The sequence below is a fragment of the Amblyomma americanum genome, chromosome 11 (assembly GCF_052857255.1).
Source record: "Amblyomma americanum isolate KBUSLIRL-KWMA chromosome 11, ASM5285725v1, whole genome shotgun sequence".
Classification (NCBI taxonomy): domain Eukaryota; kingdom Metazoa; phylum Arthropoda; class Arachnida; order Ixodida; family Ixodidae; genus Amblyomma; species Amblyomma americanum.
In genome coordinates, this window is record NC_135507.1 from 120,015,504 (window position 1) to 120,040,635 (window position 25,132).

At 46.9% G+C, this 25,132-nt stretch overlaps 1 protein-coding gene across 1 annotated transcript in view; it reads left to right on the forward strand.

The window, feature by feature from the left end:
* LOC144111525 (protein O-mannosyl-transferase TMTC1-like) overlaps positions 1-25,132 on the forward strand; it is a 311,970-nt gene that overhangs the window by 156,070 nt on the left and 130,768 nt on the right. The window lies entirely within an intron of this gene.

The following is a 25,132-nucleotide window of genomic DNA, read 5'->3' on the forward strand; positions in this document are numbered from 1 at the left end:
CGTGTTTTTTTTCATTTTTTTTAATCGAAAAGTGTGACATGGGGCATAAGTTTAAAAAAGGGGAACGAATGCGGGAGATAGAAGGTTCAAAGAAGCAGTGAAGTCCCGTCGCGCTGAGGTAGTCGCAGAGGTTGCCGATGAAATGATTGGTCATAGTCCACTTCACGTAGTCACGCTCGCGGTTCCACCGCAGGCCCACCTCCCTGAGGGGCCGTTTTCTTATAGCAGTCGTCGCTGGGCACGTCCACAAGTGCCGCACATCACAAATGTCCGGTGCAGCGCCACAGTGACGGCACCTGTCAGTTGCTGGCAGGTCTTTTGCACGCCATTGATGACGGGCAGTCGGTGTCAGAGCCGCCCCTGCCCGAATCCGGAGCACGGATACTTCCTCCTGTCGAGTAAGACTGCGGGGGAGAGGGTGCGAACACGGAGGAAGTGGAGCGCGTGTTCGCTGGCGCAGAACTTCGGAATCGGAAACATGGGGCAGGAACGGATCTCGGGGAAGAGGGGAATGTAGCGGGTAGTCTGATGTGTGAAGATGAGTCATAGCATCCGTTTGAATGTTATGTGGATCCTGAGCATGGCCGCGAATCCACTGGATGCGCACAGGACATGGGTACTTTGCGATGAACACATGAATTTTGTAATTTGGAATGTGCGTCGAACAGCCTTATGCTGTTTAAGGGCGGCGAGGGAGTTGGTGTAAATATGAACTGTATTGAAAGTGGGAACGAGCGGAAAGGAAGCAATGACATTATAATTGGCTTGAAGTTCCAATGCCTGGCGAGTGCACGTATCCGCGGTATACGTCGCGCGAGAGTTGAGATGCGGATTGGAGGGACTATACTCAGCAGTAACTCCCTTCTCTGCAGTATGTGATGCATCTGTGCACAATGTGCACCTTTCAGGCAGATACGCGGCTAATACCGACTGGAAAGCAGTGGGGCGATTTTCTGGGAGCTGGCAGTATGTCCACGGAGGAAGTGTAATTAAACGATGAAGTTGGAGAGACTGTTTTCGAGCTCTGTTTGCCACCCGTTGGTCGATGAGTTCACTCAGTGTATTAAGTTGGGCGAACACTTGTAGCACAGGTATTGGTGTTAAACGAGGCAGATATTTTATGGCGTGCATAGCCTCACGATCGATAGCTTCAAGGGAGTCCCGCTGTCTGCGGGTGAGACGTTGAAATTGTGCCTGATCCGTGGCTGAAGGATAGAGAGCACAAACTGGCGGGCCGTATGAGCACGTGCTCCACCAGAGCGCATAGCTGTGCGACGAATCAGACCTAGAGTAGAGTGAGCCGATTTACGGGTGGCTGTCAGCCACGGGGTGCCAGTCCCAGATGTATGAAGGAGAATGCCAAGAACACAAACAGTTTGAGAATGAGCCGTTTGCGAGTCAGTGCACTGGTTTGAATTTTCCGCGCTTGAAATTATTTCGCGAGAAAGGAGAACATCAGCTGGCGCGAGCATGGCAGAGAAATCACGTGATGTCACGTGACCTAAAATGTAACGAACAGACGCGAGTATGAGCCTTTAAAGGCTTTCGCCTTTAATGGGGGAGCTTTCTGTAAGCCGGTTTTATTTCCATTGCGAATGAAACATGATTTAGTAGGAGAGAGTGTTAGACCCAGAGGTCGGAGGTGAGATGTCAATACATCCAGCTTGTGCTGGATGACCGACTGATGGACAGACGTATCTGGATGAAAGCGCCACAAGGTTATATTATCGGCATACGCAAGCACACGGATAGAACAGATGGTCTTAGGGCTCGAACAAGAATAAAAGTCACATTAAATAATGTGGAGGCGAGAACGGAGCCCTGGCGCACAACTATATTGGAACTTGTTACCAAAGGGCTTTCCGTAAACACGCCCACTGAAGGTTCGATTTGCTAAAAAGGCGTGAATAGAGAGGAGAAACCGGTGAGGGAGACCAAGAGCTTGAAGGGAGGGAAGAATGGCAGAGTGAAGGATGTTATCATATGCCTTTGTTACGTATGTAGCGATCACGGTTCGAATAAAGTGACTCTGCGGAGAGTGGTCAAGCACGTCAGCAGCCAAATTAGCAAGGCCATCCTCCGTTCCAATTTGTGGGCGGAAACCAATTTGACAATCTGGGTAACAATCATGGGATTTTAGCCACCACGACAAGCATGCGGCGAGAATGTTTTCATAATGCTTGCAGATGGTATACGCGTGAAGAAAATTGGACGAAGGGCCGAGAGAGATACTGGAGGCTGACTTTACTTGAGTATTGGAACCACAACAGAATGCTTGCACTCTCCCGGCATGACGCTAGAGTGCCATTCTTCGTTGAAAATATCAAGTGGGGTTTGCAAAGCAGTCCCTTCCAAGTTACGGAATAAGGAGTTAGGTGTGCAGCCGAGCCCGAGAGTAGTGGCTGTTTTTAGGCGTTCAATGGTGGCGAGCAGCTCTTCCATGGTGAGGTCAGAAGTAATCCCATCAGAGCGCTCTGTAACAAATAAGTCAGGGGGAGACGCAGAGGTGCAGTCGTGGCGTGGAAAAACTGACGGGCCGCTTGTTGCGCAAATGTATCCTCATTCACATTCAGGGCGAGGCCAAGGCTCTCTGTGTAATCTGCAACCTGAGATGGGCGCTCCATGGCGTGAAACACTCACTAAGATGTCGCCTGCCCTGCGTAGAAGACAGGCGGGCACACCATGCAGCCCAGCGTTGCCTGCATAACGCTTTGCAGAACGCCGCGCATGTGCGGTAGCGCGATGAAGAGTGGGAAGAGCCGATGGTTCATGAGGGTGGCGAGTTGCATAAAGAACCGCCCGGCGCCCTAGAGCCCACAGATTCAGGAGGTGTGTATCCGGGTTTGGGTTGTCTTCATTTAGAGTAGTGGAAAGTGTGAGTCGGGAAAACAGCAGATAGAGTAGACGGTGCTGAAGACGGGTTAAATACAGAAAACCTATTTTCTGCGCGTGCACAGTCTCAGGATTTTATGCGTACACTGCGGCGTATTATCCGTAGACGAGTGGGAGTGCGGGAGATAAAAGTAGGGCTGTGATCACTACTTCAGGCATTTGAATCAACAGCCCAACGAGGGTTACCGGTGCCTGACCACCAAGTCAAATCAGGTGAATACGGGCCACCTCGTGGCGGGTAGAGGTGGTTTAAAAGCTCGGTTGGTTTAAAAGTTGAAAGAAATTATCTTAAAACCTGCCTTGGATGCGGCATCCGAAGGAATTCGACGGATAACCACACGAAGTGAGCGCGCCGTTCGTCTCCACCAACTAGAATAGGGATACCCAAGTTGGTAGAACGTATAAAACAAACCCAGCTAAGATTGGGTGGTGCGGAGCCAGGACGTCCATAAAACAAAAACTAGAATAAGGTGTGTGTGTGCAGGTTTAACAACAAGGGCGACAACCTCTTTACGGGCGTTGCACCGCCGTCGAAGGTCGAGCTGCGTATGCGGAACTGAACTGTGAATCTAAATTGTAGATTTACCTTGGCCGAGGGAGGAGGCGATGTAACGGCGATCAGGCATAGATGGTAAATGTTATGCGCAGAACCCTGAAAGGTGTGAAAGTAAATTATGGTGTGGTAGTACGAAAGCTCATGCCTTCAGTTTTCTGTCGCGAAGGCTGATGTTCTCTTCAGAGGCTTTATTATCGAAGCCTCAACAGTTCCATTGCTCCACCATAGATGATGCGCTATCCATGACGAGGCCGAAGAGCTTTTATGATCAGGGATGGCATCTGCTTCATGAGCGCTAATATCTTCTCCACTGTCGGGGTAGTTACGGCTAACAGGTGGTCGGCACCTGATTGTGGCCCGGTGCTTACTCGAGGTGATTCTTGTGATGGTTGCTCCCGAGTTATTAGATTTCTTCGAGTGGAGTGAGAACGACGCTGGGTACTCAGAGTTCGTTTAAACGGCGGCGAGCCTCAGCGATGGCATTGTCTAAACCTGTGTCTTCATGTGTGGTATCCACATGTGATGGATGCACTGGTCGTTTTGGCGTACCATTTGATCCGGGAAGGTGAGCCGCTTGTGCATATGTACGCTGGTGAGGAGACGTATGGTGAGCAGCAGGCTCAGATAAAGGGAGTTCAGGGAAGTCGTTGTCGTCACATGTGAGAGCTGCAAAGCGATTACTTGTAGGAACATCCATTTTGCAGGCGACTTGTGAAACTTCTTCGCTTGCTTCTCCTTTGGACAAGCGGGGGAGCGAATGTCATGGTCCGGCGATTTGCACAGGGCACAAGAAACTGTTGGTTCATTCATGTCGGCCACAAGTGCATGATTAGGGCAGGTATTTTGCATATGTCCTTCTTTATGGCAGTGATAAGAAAAAATAAGACGAGGTCGGAAGGGCTGCGGTTTGACGATCGCACCGTAGTGCGTAAGGTACTCCGGGAGAGTCAACGGCCCTTGCAGGATGAGCAGGTATGAGCCCCGACGCCCCATAGGCCGTGCTTGCAGTACTACGGGAGTTGAGCAGCGAATATTAGCGCACACCTCCTCGAGAGGGCTCGTGCTGTCGACATGATAAACCATGCAGCGGAGGGTGTCAGGACCAGATGCAAAATATATTTGCACCGGGACATGTTTGCTGTCATCCAGGGGGATCCGCGTAAATGTGCATATTTTCTGGGCGTCCATCAAGGATGGCAAGTTTACCGTGATGGTGTTCGATGGGCGATGGACGACAAACCCGCAGTAGTTCGAAGAGCCAAGCACGTGGTCAACTCTCATATCAAAGCGCAATGTAATCTTGATGGGGACGCGGAACGAGCTAGCAGCAGGTGGACGCGAGGCTTGGCTCACGGGAGGCCTCTGTGGAGATGGCAGACGCTGGCGACGGCCCTTGGTGGGAATACTGAAACTGCGCGAGGGGAGTGTCACAGGCGCGAAGGCGGTGCAGCGGTCCATGTCACAGGCCAAAGTCATCGCATCGGAAGACGGCGCAGGCTGGAGGCCCGGAGGCGCTGAAGATTTCGTGGACGTAGAGGCTGCGTCAGGTGGCAACACATTGGGCACCCGCGTAGGTATCGTCGACTACGCAGAATCCATGCAGACGCGTAGCGCGGACTCGCTCCGCATCGCCGAGCTAACCCCAGGTTTCGCCTGAGGGTTCCGGTTGGGTTTTTTCACTTGATAATGAGCCCAACTTGCCGAAAATTTCTCAGCAGAGACGTCTTCAGCATTCCTTCTCACGGAGGGCTCTCTCTCACCCACGCCACACGCGAGAAAACAGGCGACAAACGCGAAAACACAGATCTAGAAGCGGGCACGTATCCACCCACTAGGTCTTCGTCTTCTTCTTCAGCGTTGGTTAGCTGAGTTTGTGTGCTCTGCAAGCCCTGGCGTGCCCTTATATGTGCCCTTTCTGCTAACGCTCTGTGGGCTCTCCGTGACAATATGGAAACTTTGCGATCATAAACTCTTTCGCGTTGAAAACGCTTTTGTCCAGTGTTGCTGCGCGTGGCTGGATCGTGAGAACGCGTTCAAGTGTCGAGAACATATAGCCTTACTTTTTTTCATCAGTGTGACAATTGCCAAACTGGGTGTGCTGTCAAAATAGAACATCCAGGCTGACTTGTTTAATCTAGAGCAATAATAATTAACTTAATGAGATTACTCACAGTTGAATATGCAAATTTTATCTGGAACTGAATGTTTGCTTAAGGGTAAAAGTCATGACAAGGTGAACTAATCATCTATCACCACTACTATCTTAGCATTAAATATGACTGTATTGTGACAGGTTGCTGGTGATTTTCATTTACCTTGAGTTGTCTTAATCACGAATGTTATTACGGTCACACCCTAGAATATAAATATTATTTAAGCTATATAGTTTTCAGCTTCAGGCAATCTTCCGCAAAGAGACTTATAAGCCACGTTATATTCTCACAAGAAATGATATGGTTTAGAAAAAACGGGCATCTTAACGGTGGTTTTTGACTATGAACTGCAATTTGAACTGAAAAATTCTAAACGTAATCGCGAAGGTTTTCTTAAGCTGACCCGTTCTTAACTTATTTTTCATAATTTCTTATCACTGTATGGCTGCTAAGCTTACTTAGCGTATATATTACAAGTTTATGACAAATGATGTCGAATACTTTACCAAGAAGTAGATAAGCAATCATCGACTGTGAAATTATCGACGCCCACAAAAACATTCTAAATGAAATACTTGAGTTTTACTAGAATGACAACCTTCAAACTCCTTGACTGACTGCAAAGAAAGAATATCGCAGTCGGCGAGGTGACGGCATTCGAATAAATGAGTTGGTAAAATTAATTTCTTACGGTCGATGCTGATCACGTTGCTCAGAAATTTACAGCTGTGTGAACGTCATCATATTCGTGCACTGGAATCATCATTCAACGCTTTCTATTCACAGGGCAGCTGGTAGCCTGCAGTGAATCAGTAAATCTGAGCGTAAGAGATGAATAAGTAACCGTGGGCATCACAAATGTTTTGTTGAAAGCATCACCACAAGCCGAGACCGGTAGTTCAGCATATAAATTAGTCTAAAGAATCCCATCCACTCATTCACTATGGTATACGAGCAGGAGCTCGGCCAAAGCGTGCCTGAAGGGCATATTCGTATAGTGGTGGTGGAACATGAAGAAAATGTGTCAAGAGCGTGTTCCCCTGGTCACTTACTTCAATCTGCTGTAAGGTAATGGAACATGTTATTGCGAAACATATTATCATTTTTTTGGAAACAAACGGACTACTTTCTGAATGTCAGCATGGCTTCCGTCGAGGGTTTTCAACGGTGACACAGTTAATTGAGACAATACATGACCTTTCTAAAGCTATAGATGACCGGGGACAGATTGATGTTATTTGTGTAGATTTTGAAAAAGCCTTTGATAAGGTTCCTCATGACAAATTACTCCTGAAAGTGCGAAGGGCTGGCATTAATGGAGACATCCTTAGATGGATAGAAGCGTACTTGGCGAAACGCAAACAGGCGGTGCGTGTTGACAATTGTGAGTCTCGCTTTTTGGATGTGTATTCTGCTGTACCACAGGGTTCTGTGCTGGGGCCATTGCTATTTCTAGTTTATATCAATGACGTAGTATGTGCTGTTGGAAATTCTGTTAAACTGAAACTATTTGCGGATGATTGCCTCATTTATGCACCTGTCACATGTGAAGATCAGATTAACATTACCCAAAACCTGCAGGCTTTTGCACTTTGGTGTGAGAAATGGGAAATAAAAATCAACTTCAATAAGACCACATTTACCCATATAACTAACAAACGAAATATAATTTCTTTTCAGTACAGTATTGCAGGTCACGATTTGGTTAGTGTTAGTACATTCAAGTATCTGGGGGTGTCAATTTCTCACAACCTAAGTTGGCACAATCATGTCGAAAATGTTTGTGCGGTGGCACACAGAAAACTGTGTTTTCTAAGAGGAAAGTTGGGGAGAGCAACGAAAGATGTCAAACTTTTAGCATACAAATCTCTCATACGGCCTTCCCTTGAATATGCATCTGTAGTATGGTCTCCTCGGCAGAAGATTCTTTCAATGGAAATAGAAAAGATTCAAAGACGTGCAGCGAGATTCATTTGTTCAAAATACAGGACAACAGATTCGGTAACGGAGATGTTAAACTCATGTAGTCTAGAAACATTAGAAAAAAGACGTAAAAAGCAGAGATTAAAAATACTTTACCAAATAATTCACGGAGAAATTAACATCAATAAAGAAAAATATCTGCAGCCTACAGGTAGACTAAGCTCCCGCCTTAACCACCACAAAGCGATTCGGCCATACTTGACACGAACTAACGTCTTTCGCTGCTCATTCTTTCCGGATGCTATTGAGCACTGGAATAAACTGCCCGCTCACGTTGCTGAGTCTACAGGTGTAGCGGCATTCTTGAATGCACTTTGGGATTCCGTCTAGGCATGGGATTCTTGTAGATGGGGGCGTAACTGATTGTCCAATATTACTTTTTGTATAGCAAGTGGTTCTACAGTGGTGTGAACTGTGTTGCGTTTCAATGCTCTCTTGTATTGTATGCTCAAAGAAGCTTGTTCATTCATGGTTATATATGCATTTTTTTTCTGTTCACTTTCCCTCCCTGTAATTACCCTCAAATGAGGGTTGACAGTATTCATAATTAAATAAAAAAGTGTGACCAAGCAGAAGCGGTAATATTACACTCACGTGTCTTTTTTTATGTTTAAAGAATAGGAAAAGTTCCGCAAAAAAGTATTCTGCAACCTGGGCCAGGTATCTTGAAAGTGCATTTATTCGCGCCGAATGCACCATTTTCTTGTCTTGATGCAAAATTTCGATCAGTGTTCTCCCTGTGAGTACACTTAGACAGGTTTCAACACCGAAAGGTACTCTCTGATGGTTTCGTAGTCGCGTTAACCTCTCATGTGCGTTAAACCACGTAGGATGCAAACTAAGAATGTCATCAGTTTTCGTTTTGCTTGCGAAAGGCCGTTAGTTTTCACAGTACTGCAGAAATTGCAGTTTCCAACAAGTTTACAAAGCAAATGTTAGCCCTCCAACAGTGTACGAAAAAAAGGGCCACAAAATCGGCTTCTACCGCACGAGGCGGATTTAACGTTGTTGACGGCGGAACTTATCGCTGATCCGTCAGAGCAACTATGGTCAAGACCCTTTTCCCAAGCATCTCACCCAGAGAAGCCGAACACCAGGCCGGGGGAAATCTTGTACCCATTAGAAACCGGTGGGTGCCCGGCGGCACTGGGGATCGAGCCCAGCACCTCCCGAATGCGAGGCGGATGCTCTACCACCAGGCCACCGCTTCGGTTAATGCTATCTTTAAATAGTAGGGCAACAACGAGAGTGAGTGTGCCTGCATCGACATCCGGATGGATACCACCCCATTCCTACATAAGGCAATCATATGTTAAAGGTGCACTAAAGGGGAATCTGAACTCGCCTTTTTAAAGCGGGAACTATATATACGCGTTCCGGGCATTCTTAGAAACTTCGAATTGCTGTCCTGTGTGGCCGATTGTACGAAGTAAATCGGATTAAACCTCCCGGCTCCTGACTTTTTTTTAACTCAACGCGGTAGGTAGGAGGAGTCAGCCAACGCGTATGCCACTCCCGTGGCGGCTTGCCGCTCTGCCATCGGCGGAGTGATACGAAAATCAAAGAGCACACGTGTATTTTTGTTCTGTGGGCCTAATTTACGGCTATATTGTCTGTGACTTAAATTGCTTGTTCACGGAAACCTAAAAAACAAGATTAGAGCGAAAGCGAAGCCGCCACTGGACTGGCTGAAGGCACTCCACGCGTTGGTTGACTCCTCCTACCTACCGCTTTGAGTTAAAAAACAAAGGTGGGTGCAGGGACGTTCAGTCCGATATAATTAAGGAGATCGGCCGCACAGGACATACGAAGTTTCTAAGGATGCCCGGAAAGTGTAGATAAAGTTCCCGCGGTAAAAAGACGAGTTCAGATTCCTCTTTAGTGCACCTTTACAGATTCACCACACACGGCACATGTGCCATGTTCTGGGTTAAATTTCTTTTTGTAGCTTCGCGTTCCAAGCCCCCTGATCTAGTTTGAGAAAGTAGAGCACTACCTCTTGACTTACCATGGAAGGATTCCTTTCTGATCTGCCTTCTTCCAATGCCTAGTCGCCGCTGTGGCTCAGGGTTTATGGTGCTCGGCTGTTGACCCGAAAAACGCGGGTTCAATCTCGGCCGCGGCGGTCGCATTTCGATTTCTAGAGACGCGTGTACTCTGCAATGTAGTGCACGTTAAAGAACACCGGGTGGTAGCGATCACGTGCAGCCCTCCAGTACGGCGTCCCTCATAGCCTGAGTCGCATTCGGACGTTAAACCCCCATAAACCAAACCTTTTGCAATTTCTATGTAGTTCTAAAATCTTCTTTTCCATTGAACTAATCCAGTTTTTATCTTCTGGGTTTTTTTAACTGTCGCTTAAAGATATTTATTGCTCCGTCCTTGTTTTCTGATATACAGAAGCAGTAGCGATTATACACGAACTGTACCTTAACGTGGAAACAAAATGAAAGGATGTAGATGTCTCACATCTGACGGGACTGATAGTCATATTAAAAGCGGCAGAGAAAAAAATGCGGGAAAAAAAACTGCAGGCAAGACTTAGCAGGGCTCTCAGAATCTACGGCCGCGTAGTTTCTGACGACTAGCCTTTTTGTTGCGCCGAGTGAGGAAGCAGAGGATGTAAGGGCACCCGCAGTGTAAGCTGAGAGTCGAGGCTTCCTAGTCGCGACAATTAACGCGCACGCTTCGAACTTGGCGCCGAAGTCTTTGGAACACGTCATCAGCGTATTTCGCTTTTGCCCCAGATTTCCTGTACTCATGCGCTGAATTCTGGTTTCGTACGCACAAAAGCGCGATGTTTTCTCGCGCTGCATGGGTTTGCAAATTGACCTTTTCTTCCCTTTAAAAACTGATACGCCATCGTCTTCTCCGTGGCTGCAAACCGGTCATTGGCAATAACCGCCAATCTTCGTTATTTAAAAAGTTAATTAGTCAAATTTATGTGATCCGATTGCAAGTGAGCATGTTTCTTTACAATTACTGACATCCACCAATGCTGAGAATTTCCTACTGTAGAGGTTTCCCGTTTCTTTCTTTTGAAAAGTCGATGTACAAGAATTTTTTATAGCGTTCGCTGTAACATCTGCATAAATGGCGAACGTGAAATAAAACGTTGTTTGTTAACGTTGTGTCCCCATTCTGCTCTCCCTCGTGTAAGCGCTGCTTTTCGCTCCAACATCCTGCACCAACCAGCCCTACGTTCCTCTTTGTAAAGCATTAAAAAATTTGCGGAGCCAGCGTGGTCGCAAGTGGCGCAAAATGCGCTTACTGGACAACCATTAGAAGTCTGGTTGTCCTGCAGTGCACATATATTTACGCTTTAGTTGATGAAGACGACAAACGCGCTGCTTTTGGCATAACTGAATGGGTCACAAATCTCCACGTTTCGGGCCGAATAGACCAATTTCACAAAGCCCGTTGCAAATGCGTTAGCTTCACGGATGCAGGCAAGCGCCATCGTTGGTTGCATTTTTTCTTGGTGTCGTCTGCACGTCATCTCAATCTACTTGGTGACTTGATTGAAATTTATTGTGTTCAGCTGAAGGAAACCGAGGCGGCACTACGGAGTTTCGAGGAGTGCAGAGCTAACCGCAACAAGTGCAGTGCTGAGAGTATTTGTACTTTATGCCTGAAGTGGGGTGACCGCGACGGTGACTGTGGTCTTGTTACCCGAACTGTTCTGTTAAAAATGTTGCACGCGACGACGAAAACTCGGATGCCGTTACTGTCGTTCATGTTGCCAGAGTAACATTTCGACGCACAGCGATGCACGCGATTTAACGTCCTCAGAGAGTGTTTATATCTTTAATGCTCTGGCATCAAAGCTTCCAGTTTGGGGGAAAAAACCGTTGTCTGTTTATTTAATTATGTATTTATTTAAAACATGCTGCAGACATCGAAGACTACAGCAGAAGGGGGGGGGGGGGGGGGCTCTACATGATAAAATTCATAAGTTCAAGGCAGGGTTTCCATGAGCAAGCAACAAAATAAAACGAACAGTATTGCACTGGAGCAAGAACAGTAACAAAAATAGGAAGAAATCATCAAACGGGCCATTCAAGACAATGCTTTCCGTGTACGTTCTTGAAATGGATTTGCATCAACAGCAGCAACGACTTATATTGGTAGCGCGTTTCAGAGGGGGGTAGTGCGCCGGCGAAACATGTTCTTAAAACTGTTAGTACGTGCAATGGATGGCTACAGGTTGTAAACATGAGTGTGTCGAGTTTGACGAACGACAAGTGGATGAATCAACGGGCCCGATTGGACAGAAAATGAGCAGTTCGGCAACGAACAGAAAATCGACGCGGTACCAATAATAGAAAACCCTAGTGCGGAGGAATTGGAAGCTAAGCTGACCAGCTCAAAAGGGCAGCCGAAGCAAGTAGAGCCCTGGATTAGGAGCACCAACCATATCTGCAGACCCCAAAGAAGACGGAGCAAGCCGCTAAAAAGACTATCAACCTTTAGAGCAGTAAAGTTATTCCACTCCACTCCGAATCGATACCTAGTTGGTGATTGTATAGCAGTAGCAGGGACCGCAGACTGTCATGTTTGCCGTCATGAGAAATGAGGGTGCATCTTGTGTGCGGTATTAACTGTGTGCAACGAACGGCTTTTCGCTGGACCATTTCTACCTTATTCACGTGTTATTACAGGTAAGGGTCCCGTGCCATAAAACCCTATTCCAGCTTTGGTCTCACATATTGCACACAAGTAGCTTACCATGTGAAGGGGCTGTCTAATTTTTGAAGGGCTGTTGCGCAAATTTTGTTAATCGGCCATGTCTAGCTTAAGTCACTATTTATCGTTGCACCTAGGTATTTGTATTCATCGACCTGAACTATCGGACATTCGACGATTTTGTACGAAAAGTGAAACGGAGTTTCCTTCCTACACGATGGAGGACCGATTTTTTATTTTTTAATTCCATCAACCAAAGTTTGCACTACTGGAGTACATCTTTAACGTTATTTATTTATTTTATTTATTTATCATCATACCCACAGCGCCATTGTGTGGCATTACAGGGGGGGGGGGGGGGGGGGTAAGGGGGCTTAGAAAGAAAAACTACACAGATACCAGCGCGTGTAGGTGGTTACAAAAAAAGGATAACATTCAGATAGAAAGAACACGGAATTATTATACATAAAAAATAAAGAAACTCTCACAGCATTGAAAAAAATGAATCATTTGATCCTATGGACACTACTTCCTCGGGCAGCTTGTTCCATTCTGAAATTGTGTTGGGGAAAAATGACATTTTAGAAAGGGCAGTCCGGCATGTGTATTCTTTAAATGAATGATCTATCCGTAAAGACACATAATCAGGGTTGAGTTTATATTTTTTTCTCTCAATTATAGTTCTTGATTGAAATATATTATGAAACAATTTTAAACGCAGAACTATCCTACGTTGTTGACGTGTGTCCCAACCCAAAGCTTTTTAGCGCTCGTTACACTGAAATATCGCCCAAAGTTTTATTTATGAATACTGCGGTCTTGTACACAAGATCATAGCAGGTGGGAACATTGTGTTAATATACAGAATTACAAACAAAACAGACTTGCACATATAAATTTAACAAGAAAATACAGCGACAAGGTCAATTAACAACAATCAGTGGAAATGCTCTGGAAATGAATGTAATGTCTGCCTGACAACATCATTCGTGAGGTTATTCCAATCGGTGATGGTCCTTGGAAAAAATGAATATTTAAAACAATTAACTCGCGAATTTAATGGTGTTATGGAAAGAGAATGGCGATTTCTAGTTTGGTACCCCGAGGAATAAGTAACGATATTGGAAGTGTCAACTTTGAAATTATTATTAATTAATTGATAGAAAAACTTTAAGCGACATATGCGATTTCTGTTAGGAATAGAGGGTAAACCGCTTTTTTTGAGGAGGTCACTGATTGATGCTCGCCCGTAAGTGTTATATATAAACCTTACTGCTTTTTTTTGGATTCTTTCAAGTTTATTTATGTTTACCTTTGTAAAAGGGTCCCAGATAATTACTGCATATTCTAAGATTGTTCAGATAATAGTGTTGTAGTGTTGTAGGCAAGGAGGCGTGTTGCTAGCTTAAGCGAGCGTCGTAAGAAAAAAAGCTTTCGGAGAGCGTTTGCTGAAACGTAGTCGACATGCTTGGTCCAAGAGAGGTTATCAGAGATCCATAGACCTAGATACTTATATTCTGTAATTTCATGAAGAAAATTATTATTAGCAGTGTAGTAATATAGCAGAGTGTTCTTTTTAAGTGTTATTTTTATAAATATGGTTTTTTCAAACTTAATTGACATTTGCCACTTCTCACAACAAGAAACTCTTTCTGCAAAATCATTATTCAGCCTAATTTGATCATCAGTCGAACTCATTTTCTCATACAGCACGCAGTCGTCCGCATATAACTTAACACGTACTGACAGGTATTTAACAATATCATTAATAAACAATAAAAACAGTAGGGGGCCGAGGACGGATCCTTGGGGAACGCCAGAATCGACAGGAACGTAATTGGAGCAGGTTTTATGCAATTCGACAAACTGACGGCGATCAGATAGTTACGATTGTATCCATGTTAATATCTGTTTATTATTTATAACAAAACTGAGTTTATGGAGTAATTTCTTGTGCGAAACCTTATCGAAAGCTTTTCGAAAGTTTATTAAAAACAAATCGAACGGCCAAATCCTGAACTCTTTCTAGCTTTTAAATGTTAAGCAAAGATTTCGGGTCCCAGACTGTGCAATGATATTCAAGTATGCTTCTAACATTTGTATTATATAGTAGTTCTTTTGTCTTTAAAGGAAAAAGTTTTGCATTACGTCGCAGGAAGCCCAAAAGGCGGCAGGCTTTGGCAGTAACAAAATCCGCGTTACGGCGCCAAAACAATGCACTGGTTAAGTATACACCAAGATATTTAAATCCCAACGCTGAAAGCAGTTTACTATTACTAATGCTATAAGTGAAATGTGGGGAACCTTCTTTTTAATGAAATACATATGAACAGATTTTTGTAAATTAACATGCATTCCCCAATTTTCACATCACTGGACTACTTTACACAAGTCCGGCTGTAATTCATTGCGGTCACTCTGATTGTTAATGATTCTATACAATACACAATCATCCGCAAAAAGACGCATAAATGAAGAAATACTTGAAAAGATGTCATTCATGTAAATTATGAACAATAAAAGGCCCAAGACGGATCCCTGTGGCACCCCTGATGTTACAGGAACCTCATGCGACTCCTTACCGCTGAAAACAACACACTGACGCCTGATGCTCAAATATTCCTTTATCCATCTAATAACGTTTTCATTTATGTTGTACCATGATAATTTTTGTGTTAATAAGCAACGTGTTACACCGTCAAAGACCTTCCTAAAATCCAGAAGTATACAGTCGACAGAATTGCCTTTATCTAATGCACTTGACAGGCCATGAAAAATTTCTTTTAGCTGGGTAATACATGAGTAACCACTAGGAAAGCCATGCTGTCGGGTATTTAATAATGAGTGTGCACTAAGAAGATCCATAATATTAGTAAAAAGCACATGTTCAAAAAGTTTACACGTCACACTGGTCAAAGACACTGGTCGATAATTTGAAACAACATTCGTAGGTGCCGATTTATGTATAGTGTGAGCACAGTGCGTGACCCTCGTCTTCATCTGTGAATATTCATCATCATCGCGCATCTTCGTCTTTTGAGGAGTGGCCGCCATATTTGCCAGCGGGAATAAAGAGCTCGCTTGGTCCACAGTCTCACAAGTGGTGGAGGCTGCTCTAGATCCCGCGTCCTCTCCGTCGCCACACTGCAGCTCCGTTCCGGTCGTCACCTGGTCGGACCATCTCCGTAGATGGAAACCGTCGACCAACAACGCCGTGACGCTTCCGGAGGCCTTGCCGGTGCCTCAGCAGGTGTGCTACCCCTACCTGCTGATCCCTCCGCCCGCCACCCTGACTCCAACGCCCCCGCTGCTCCTATGTCACCTGGACACCCGACATGGACCGTCACGACCCTTCAGCGCGAACCTCCTACATTTGCGGGTCTCCGTGGTGATGACGTCGAGGACTGGCTCGGTCAGTACAATCAGGTCAGTGCCTACAATCGCCGGGACTCTGCCATGAAGCTTCTCCACGTGCCATTCTATTTAACCGCCGTGGCTAAGACTTGGTTCGTCAACCATAAAGATACCATCCCGGACTGAACCCACTTTACATCGCAGCTTCGGCAAATTTTTGGCACTGTTGGTGCCAGCCCGGCCATCTACAAACAAAAGTTAGATGCGCGTGCCCAGCTGCCCGGCGAATCTTACACGTCTTACATTAAAGATGTCTTGAGCCTGGGTCGACGTGTCAACAGCGCCATGTCCGAGTACGATCGGGTCCGTCACATTCTTAAAGGCATCGGCTCCTTTGCTTTTACCACGCTGGCTGGCCAAAACCCTACCTCAGTCAACGATATCCGCACCACATGTCACCGTCTTTACGACCTCCAATCCCTCCGCTTGCAAGACGCCTGGGACCCCCGCCTTTCCACTGATGTGGACTTGCGCTCTCTCATCCACTCCATCATCCGCGAGGAGCTGCACGGCTCCACATTACCGCCGCTGGATTCCCATCAGCACCGGCCTCCGACCTCGCCATTGCGTGATCTAATCAAGGACGAGCTCGCTTCTGTCACTCGTCCCGTGGCGTCCGAACCATCTGTGCCTCTTTGTGCGCCCACGTATGCCCAGGTCGCTGCGTCTCCTGCTCCTCCCGTCTATGCCTCACATTCGCCGCCCCTACAGCCGACTGTCGCCTCCTTATCCCAGCAGCCCGCAATGTACCCAACGGTTTGGCGACCGCCTTCGCCTCGCCCTATCTGCTACTACTGCGGAATTCGTGGACATGTTGCCCGCGTTTGTCGTCGGCGTCAGCGCGACGAGCGTAACCAGTTTGGTACCGTTCGCAACGTCGAAACCTACTCATCGCGTGGTTACCGCCCTACTTTTGCCTCCAATACTTCTCATCACGACAACACATACTCATCGTTTCCTTACCGGCCAACGTTTCACCCCAACGATCCTCCCCGCTTCTTCTCTCCATCGACCTCTCCTGACCGCTCGCCGATTGTCCGCTCGTCGCGCCGCCGCTCCCCGTCACCGTTCCGGCGCTCTTCATCGCCTCTACGTCCAGCCTCTCAGGCACCTGGTCGCAATACGGAGAACTAAATTGTGCAGTTTCCGGAGGTAAAGCTGCACCACTCGCCCACCCTTCAATTCCTCCTACGCTTCCGTCGAACTTGTTAGCTGTTAATGTTGAAGGCAGTATTGTAGACGCATTGATTGACACCGGCGCGGCTGTTTCCGTCATCAGTTCTGCTTTGTGTTCCCATCTTCGTAAAGTGCGCACTCCTTACTAGGGTCCTTCTCTCCGTGCTGCTAATGAAGAATCCATGCATCCTTCCGGTCTGTGTACAGCACGCGTCCTTATCAACGGCATCCTGCACCACATCGAGTTCGCTGTACTTCCATCCTGTGCTCACCCTCTCATCCTCGGCTGGGATTTCCTCCACTCCGCGCAAGCTGTCATTACATGTTGCCCTCCTACTCTGGAAGTTGCTGACTCCGATTCTTCTGACGTTCCTGCAATCCCATCTCATCACTTGATCAACACCGCGGACCATGTGCTTTATCCCGGCTCCGAAGATGTCATCTCAGTTGCTTCTGCTTACGTCCATGCTGGGGACGTTTTCGCCACAGCCGTGCCCAGTCTTCTCTCCAGGGGCATTCTCCTCGTCGCATCCCTTCTTCGCTTCGTCAATGGGACTGCCCTTCTGACTGCGCTCAATACTACGTCGGAGCCCATTCTTCTGCGCGCTGGTACTAAAGTGGCTTCTGTGTCTACCATTCAACCTGTCACCGTTCTTTCCTCGCCACCATCCAGCTTCGCCATTTCGTCCCATCCTTCTTCTCCGGCAGCTATTTCCGCTACTATCAGCGACGATCTCACGCCTGCTCAAAAAGCAGAATTGCTTTCCCTCTTGAACAAACATGCCGCTTCTTTCGATACCCAGTCGAAAATTTTGGGCCAAACATCGGCGGCTACGCATCGCATCCACACTGACGGTTCGCGCATCATTCGCCGCCGCCCGTATCGTGTGTTTTCTAGTGAACGAAAAATTATTCACGATACTGTCACCGACCTACTCAAGCGCCGCATCATACGACCTTCTTCAAGTCCTTGGTCCTCACCAGTCGTGCTGGTACAAAAGAAGGATGGTTCCGTACGCTTTTGTGTCGACCATCGCGCCCTCATTAAGATCACTCGAAAGGATGTTTATCCACTTCCTCGGATTGACGACGCCGTCGACTGTCTCCAAGGTGCTTATATGAATTTAACGTTATGCCGTTCGGCTTGTGCAATGCTCCGGCCACGTTCGAACGCATGATTGACACCGTACTCCGCGGGCTGAAATGGAAAACTTGCCTCTGCTACCTGGACGACATCGTAATTTTGTCCTCGACTTTTTCTGAGCACCTCGCCCGCCTCGATGAAGTTCTAAGTGCTCTTTCCGCGGCCGGACTTCAGTTAAATACAAAGAAGTGTTGCTTTGCTTCCACTTCTATCAAACTTCTCGGACACGTCGTTAGTTGCAGAGGCATAAAACCAGATCCTGATAAAGTTGCTGCCGTACTGCATTTTCCCCGCCCCACACGGATTAAAGACCTGCGCAGTTTTCTAGGAATCGCCTCATACTTTCGTCGTTTCATCCGAGGTTTCGCATCCATCGCCGCACCTTTGCATTAGCTTCTTGGAGTCAGCACGCCCTTCGTTTGGTCTGAGGCCTGCGAGGCCGCCTTTACTTCTCTAAAGCAGGCTCTCACATCTGATCCGATACTGGCTCATTTTGATGTCAGCGCTACAACGATTTTGCACACTGACGCCAGTGGACACGGCATTGGTGCTGTTCTTCTGCAGCGCCAGCAATCTTCGGCTGAGCGCGTGATTGCTTACGCAAGTCGTACCCTGACTGCAGCGGAGCAGAACTACACGATCACTGAACAAGAGTGTCTTGCAGTTGTCTGGGCCGTTCAGAAATTTCGCCCCTATTTGTACGGTCGCCAGTTCACCATTGTAACTGATCATCATGCGCTGTGCTGGTTGTCGTCACAGAACTTGTCTGGGCGCCTCGGCCGCTGGATTCTCCGCCTCCAGGAGTATGATTTCACAGTCAACTACAAATCGAGAAAAAAACCCAAAGACGCCAATGCGCTCTCTCGTTGCTCCCTCGCCTCCGCAGAACCTCTGTGCTCTCCTCCTGTTGCTTCATCGCTCCCAACTACTAATTCCATCGCTACCCACGCCTCGACGGCCGCAGCCATTGATCTGCTGCCCGCTCCCGCTCTCGGCGATCTCGCTTCAGCACAGCGGGCCGACCCTTACTGCCGGACTCTCATTGAACGTCTGAGTGGTGCTATGCGGCCTCCAAATGCCCGCCTCCGACGCCAACTCAACTGTTTCAAGCTGGTTGAAGGCACCCTTCTTTGGCACAATCATAGCCCCCTGGGTCACGCCTGGGTGCCTGTCATTCCCCATTCTCTTCGCCGTGAGGTTTTGCAGGCGCTTCATGACGACCGCGTGGCCGGCCACTTAGGATTCCAGAAAACATATGACTGTATAAAGCGCCGTTTTTTTTGGCCTGGTCTCTCCACCTCTGTCGCCAAATATATTGCATCTTGCATCCCTTGCTAACGCCGCAAACGCTCCACGTCTCCTCCTGCTGGCCTTCTACTTCTTCCCTGTCCTTTCTTACCCTTCGAAGTCGTTGGTATCCACTTGTACGGTCCCTTGCCACTAACCTCATCGGGCAACCGCTGGATCGTCACAGCCGTCGACCACTTAACACGGTACGCTGAAACAGCCCCCGTTCCGTCTGGCTCTGCCTCCGAAATGGCCCAATTCTTCCTCAAGGCCATTCTTCTGCGCCATGGAGCCCCACGTGTCCTTATCAGTGATCGCGGCAAGTCATTCCTCTCCAGCATCCTTGCCGAAGTTCTTCATGCTTCCCGGACCGCCCATAAAACAACTTCAGCCTATCACCCCCAGACCAATGGGCTCACCGAACGGTTTCACCGCACCTTGTCAGGTATGCTGTCTATGTACATTCACCCCGCCCACACCAACTGGGACGCCATGCTCCCCTTTGTAACCTTTGCCTACAATACTGCCGTGCAACGAACAACCAGTTTCTCCCCTTTTTTGCTTGTGTTCGCTCGCACCCCTACCTTCACTCTCGAAGCATCTTTCTTCTCTGCCCCCACAACCTCTTCCGGCCTTTCCTATGACGAATTTACTTCCCGTCTTGCCTACTGTCGCACCATTGCCCGCCTGAACACTGACGCCTGCCAAGCGTCCCGGAAAACAACCTATGACTTCAAACACCGTGGAGTGCATTTCTTCCCTGGTGATGAAGTGTTGCTGTGAACTCCTGTGCGTACCCCCGGATTGTGCGAAAAATTTCTCAGCCGCTTTATTGGTCCGCACACTGTACTCGAACAAACGCCCCCCGTGAGTTGCTCCTGTCCATCCTGCCCATGACCGGCGTTGTCGCGGTGAAGAGATTGTTCATGTGTGGCGCTTAAAGCACTTCACCCGTCGCCCTACTTCCCTCTAACGTGCGCCCGGGACGGTCGCTTTCGCCCATAGGGGGAGAAAGTGTGAGCACAGTGCGTGACCCTCGTCTTCATCTGTGAATATTCATCATCTCGCATCTTCGTCTTTTGAGAAGTGGCCGCCATATTTGCCAGCGGGAATAAAGAGCTCGCTTGGTCCACAGTCTCACAATAGGTGTAACATTTGCAAGTTTCCATTCATCAGGCAAAGAGCCGTCCTGTAATGACTTAGTGAAAAGAATTTGAAAGTACATTGATAAAGAAAGAGCGTAAGAAGAGAGCAGTACCATGGGTGAGCCGTCTGGTCCGCTGGCACTGTTTTCATTTAAGCGTTCTAAGAGCGACACAATTCCTCGCTGGTCGAAATCAATGTTCGCCATAGGTTCGGCACTGATAAAGTCCGGGCGAAAATCGGCAGGGCTGTGGTTGACTGCAGCAGGAAACACCGAGTTGAAAAACGTGTTAAAGCACTTGGCTTTCCCCAGATTATCATGAACGATAATTCCGCTATGATCGAGTGGTGGGGAGACAATTTATCCTTTCTGTTTCTTTTAACATACTGCCAAAACTCTTTAGGGCGATCTCGGATACGCATGTCGAAAGACTGAAAGTAGGCACATTTAGCCTCTTTGATCGAAGCATTCATATATTTAGTAATCTTTTTTAACTGATCCATGTTTTCTTGTGACGAATTTGTTTTCAGCGTACGTTTTTTAAAGAGGTGTGCTGAGAGGTACAACGAATAGAGTTAAAAAGAACGCAGTCATCGATATGCAGACTTTTACTGATGGATGCGACGTCAACTTAGGCAACAATATCATTAATATATATTAAATGTAAAGCTGGTACAAAGACACTTCCTTGGGGGACCACTGAGCCAACAGGTAGACTTCTAGACGTCATCCATTGACGTGTACAAGCTGTTTTCGGTTAGAAAGGTAGGCTTGAATTCATTTCACAATGTGCACTTTAAGACCAACGTTTTGTAGCTTTAAGATTAGTTTGCTGTGTGAGACGCGGTCAAATGCTTTACTGATGTCAAGAAATATATATTTCTCCGCCCTTATCCAGCGAAGGTGCCACTTCAGAATTATGGTTACCATCTGAGTGATCGTCGAGAAACCTCTCCAGAGTCTGTCCTGAAAACAAGGAAACTTTTTTCATTGGCATATTCGACTGTGAATTTGTATAATGCATGATCCATTAGTCTACACGTGGCCGACGTTAAAGAAATTGGGCGATAATTGCTAACATCGACGGTAACCTTTCTTGAAAACAGGAATCGCCCGGGCTATTCGACAGTCGGCGGGAAGAACGCAGTATATTTCAGTGATAAATCGAACAAAAATATCAGGTACAATATCAGCGACGGATTCCACTTAGCGGTGTTGGAATACAATATGCATGTTATCAGGTCCTCCGGAGGTATTCAACTTTAAGACAAATAGAAGAGTAAGAACACCTTCGTACCTTAGGAGATCGGGTGACAGATGAGGACGAGAATAATTAATCGTGACTTCATTGCACATCGCTGCTAAAATAAACTAAAGATACTGATTGAAATAGTCACCAATGGTTGTCGTGTCGCTGGTGATATAGTTGTTGACAGATATGTCATTTGGTTCGTTCTTCATGTCATTTCACTGAGCTAGCGGCTCAGTGGCTATAGAACTCTGCTGCTGACCTGAAAGACGTGGGTTGGATCCCGACCATGGTGGTCAAATATCGATGGAGGCGAAATTCTAGGGACAGGTGTACTATGCGATGCCAGTGCACATTAATAAACCCGAGGTGGTCGAAATTTCCGGAGCCCTTCACTACGGCGTCCCTCATAGCCTGAAACGCTTTGGGACGTTAAAACTCCCCTAAACTATGTACCACCTTCATCTCAATTAGGTGTCGCCCGAAATTTTACGGGCACTTTTTTTAAAAAGCCCCAGAGCGGGTGATTGAAGCATTCAGTCTTCTCTTCGCATAGTTTAGAGGTTAGCTCAGTTCGTAAGGGGTGATGAGTGCTATTGAGATGACCGCTACGCTTGGCATGTTTTATCTTGCGATGGACTTGAATGATTTGTCGTTTCTTGCACGTTTTTTTTTCGTGTAAGTTTGGGCGCGTTTGTTCGGTACATGGTTATAAGTGCAGAACTGAACAGCCGTCATTAATATCTTCACAAAGATTTCACATCACTACATAGATTTCACATCACTACATGTTTCATTTCTTGATGTATGCTTAGTGACTAATTCAGCATGTGAAACTTGTGGTTTGCTTTTTTTTGTTTTTCTTCTGCTTTGTTTCTTTTCTCTTATACACTTGTACGAGAGCCGTATCTGTATGTGTGCCAATTTGCAACGGGGCAGGACCCAAGTCAAGCCGCTGTCGCGGCTTTTAGTCCTGTCTCCTTCTCTCAAGAAGGGAAAATAAAGAAAGAATTGAATTATCACTGAAATGCCAGAGGGTGTCCAAAATAGCTCGGTCATCTGCTTGAGAAAGGTTTTTCACACTACGATAGCGTCGTTTCTTGCGGTCTTCTTGTTTCCCTATGCGCAATGGTAAGTCACCATTAATTATAAATACCAACCTTTACTAAAACGGCGTAGGTAGATACACTAGGGTGGGCTAGAACGGGAGTGCCCACTTTCACGAGTAAAATGAGTTAAGAGTTTGCACAAGGTGCACAGTATCGGCAATGGGGTTAGCAACAACGTCAAACAGAGATGTTTGGCTACTCCAATTAATTTCCGGAAGAATAAAAGTCAGCAAGGCCTGCAGAAATAAGATACATATGGCCACGACTGGGCTTCGAACCAGCGGCGGCGCGAGCAGATCAGCCTCGCTAGCCACTGCACGAGAGCAATATATGCTATCGCCGCAGTTGATAAGCTGCCGTGTTTATCGGCCACTTTCTTGCGTTGTGCGTTTCGTCTCGTCGTCTTCACCAACATCCATCCGTGCGCATTTGTTTCAGGACACGCCGCTATCGCACTGCCCACTTAGGTGCGTTAAGCGTTCCGCATATTTTATAGCGTGCTACCACCAGTGTCCCCAGTCACGGATTTCGCCGGTCTTTGCCTCAAGCCTGTCCTTGAAGCCTTAGCCTCGAACCCAAGGCGAAATGAAACGCGACATGCTTGCGCACATACTTCGCATTTGGCCAAGCGAGGTAAATCGGCTGTAATTTTTTTTTCCACCTCATTTTGTCCTGTAATTTTCGTTACAACAGTTTAGGCATTCCTAGCCTTGTACTCACTGTTTGTTGTCTTTATTTCTTCATTGTGCGCTTTGTTTAAATATAGCCTCGCGGTTGTTTTTTATTCAAAATAAAAGTAGAAACATGCTTACGAAGGACTTGGTAGCTTAGCGGCTACCAAGCTTCTTAGAAGTGCGAGCTATCTATGCTGTTTTCCTAAATCAAGTTGCTACAAAAGCGCGAGTTCAGTGTAAAATGGGAAAAAGGGGATGAAATCGGTGAGATTAGGCGGGTGAGGCTCTACGTTAGAGTTCAGCGTTTTGTATGCTTTTAATTGTGAGACTAATAGGTTGATTTTTGAGCGGGTTGTTCTAACACTCATAATTTTTATAGGATAATATATTATTTGCTGCTAGGGTCCCTCCAGTGCGACTCACTCTAGCTATTCTCTCAGTACGCGCCTGAACACGTTGACTGATGAGTGAGCACAACTTGGCGCTTTTTATATTGTTAAAAATGCTTTGCAAGACGGAGTTGATATTCGTGTATAAAGCGCTTGTTGTTAAAGCGGATATATCACGTATGGCCAAAACCTGACGTGCAGCAAATACCAATCTTATATAAAGTTCAAAGAAAGACGATACGCACATACACACGCAAATAAACTGACTCAAAACTGGTTGTGTTGGCTAAAAGTCACAAAGACCAACTCGCCGAGAAAGACGTTTTATTGAGGCTACAAAATAATAGGAATTATTCCACATTTCCATGGTTTTATACCCAGGCTTTTGCCATTCCACGAAATAGTGAAAGCAGCATCGCTACTGGGGCAGCTTGAGATACAGCGAGTGAGCACGTTCTTCTGGTACACGCGGGCTCCTGAATATGACCCGTAAAATTCGAGCTCTTATTCACCCTTAAGGCAGTATCGGGCAGAAATTGCCGTAAAAACGGCTTGACAAAGCAGAGCGAAGGTGCACCCGACCGCCTATTCAGTGGCAATCTAAGTGCGTCCGACAAAGCTTAACGGCGCGTTAAGGGCGTTTCAGAGCTTAACGAGTTGGAAATTCACCATTTGCCATTGTACGCAGATCAACAGGGACAAGACGCGTGAACGGGCTGAACAGGACTTCTTCCATCACTCTTATGTCTACGCTCGAGTTTGGGGAACTTTTCTTATTTCCGAGAAAAATAACAAATCCGAGGCGCTCTTGGCGCACGTGTCGGAGCACATGACGCCCCTCAGCGGAAGCTGCTTGTCCCGCAAATGCAGCGTTAAGGCAGAGAAACGTTGTGTAGCGATGCAAATAGAAATGCTTTACGCGCGCTTGCAACGCACCACGCCGACGCGGTCACCGGCCGTAGTTCCGTGATTCCCAGAGTCCATCGCGGCAGCGCTGGCGCAGCGCCACTGCTATAATGAAATCGGCCTATTGGTCACATGGAAAAAAATTTCAATGATAAACGCAGAGCTGCGTCAGAACACTTGCGCTAAATACTAGCCTAGCCATTAAGGTGAAGGCTATTGAGATTATCCCAACTATTTCATTTAGGCGGGGATAAACGCGATTGCTCAGCTGATGTTTGCAAGAGAACGAGGACACTATGAACACGAAGGCCCCGTGAGCAGTGATTTCTGGAGGATGGCTGAAAATGTGCGCTAGTGCTTTCCACTTAGG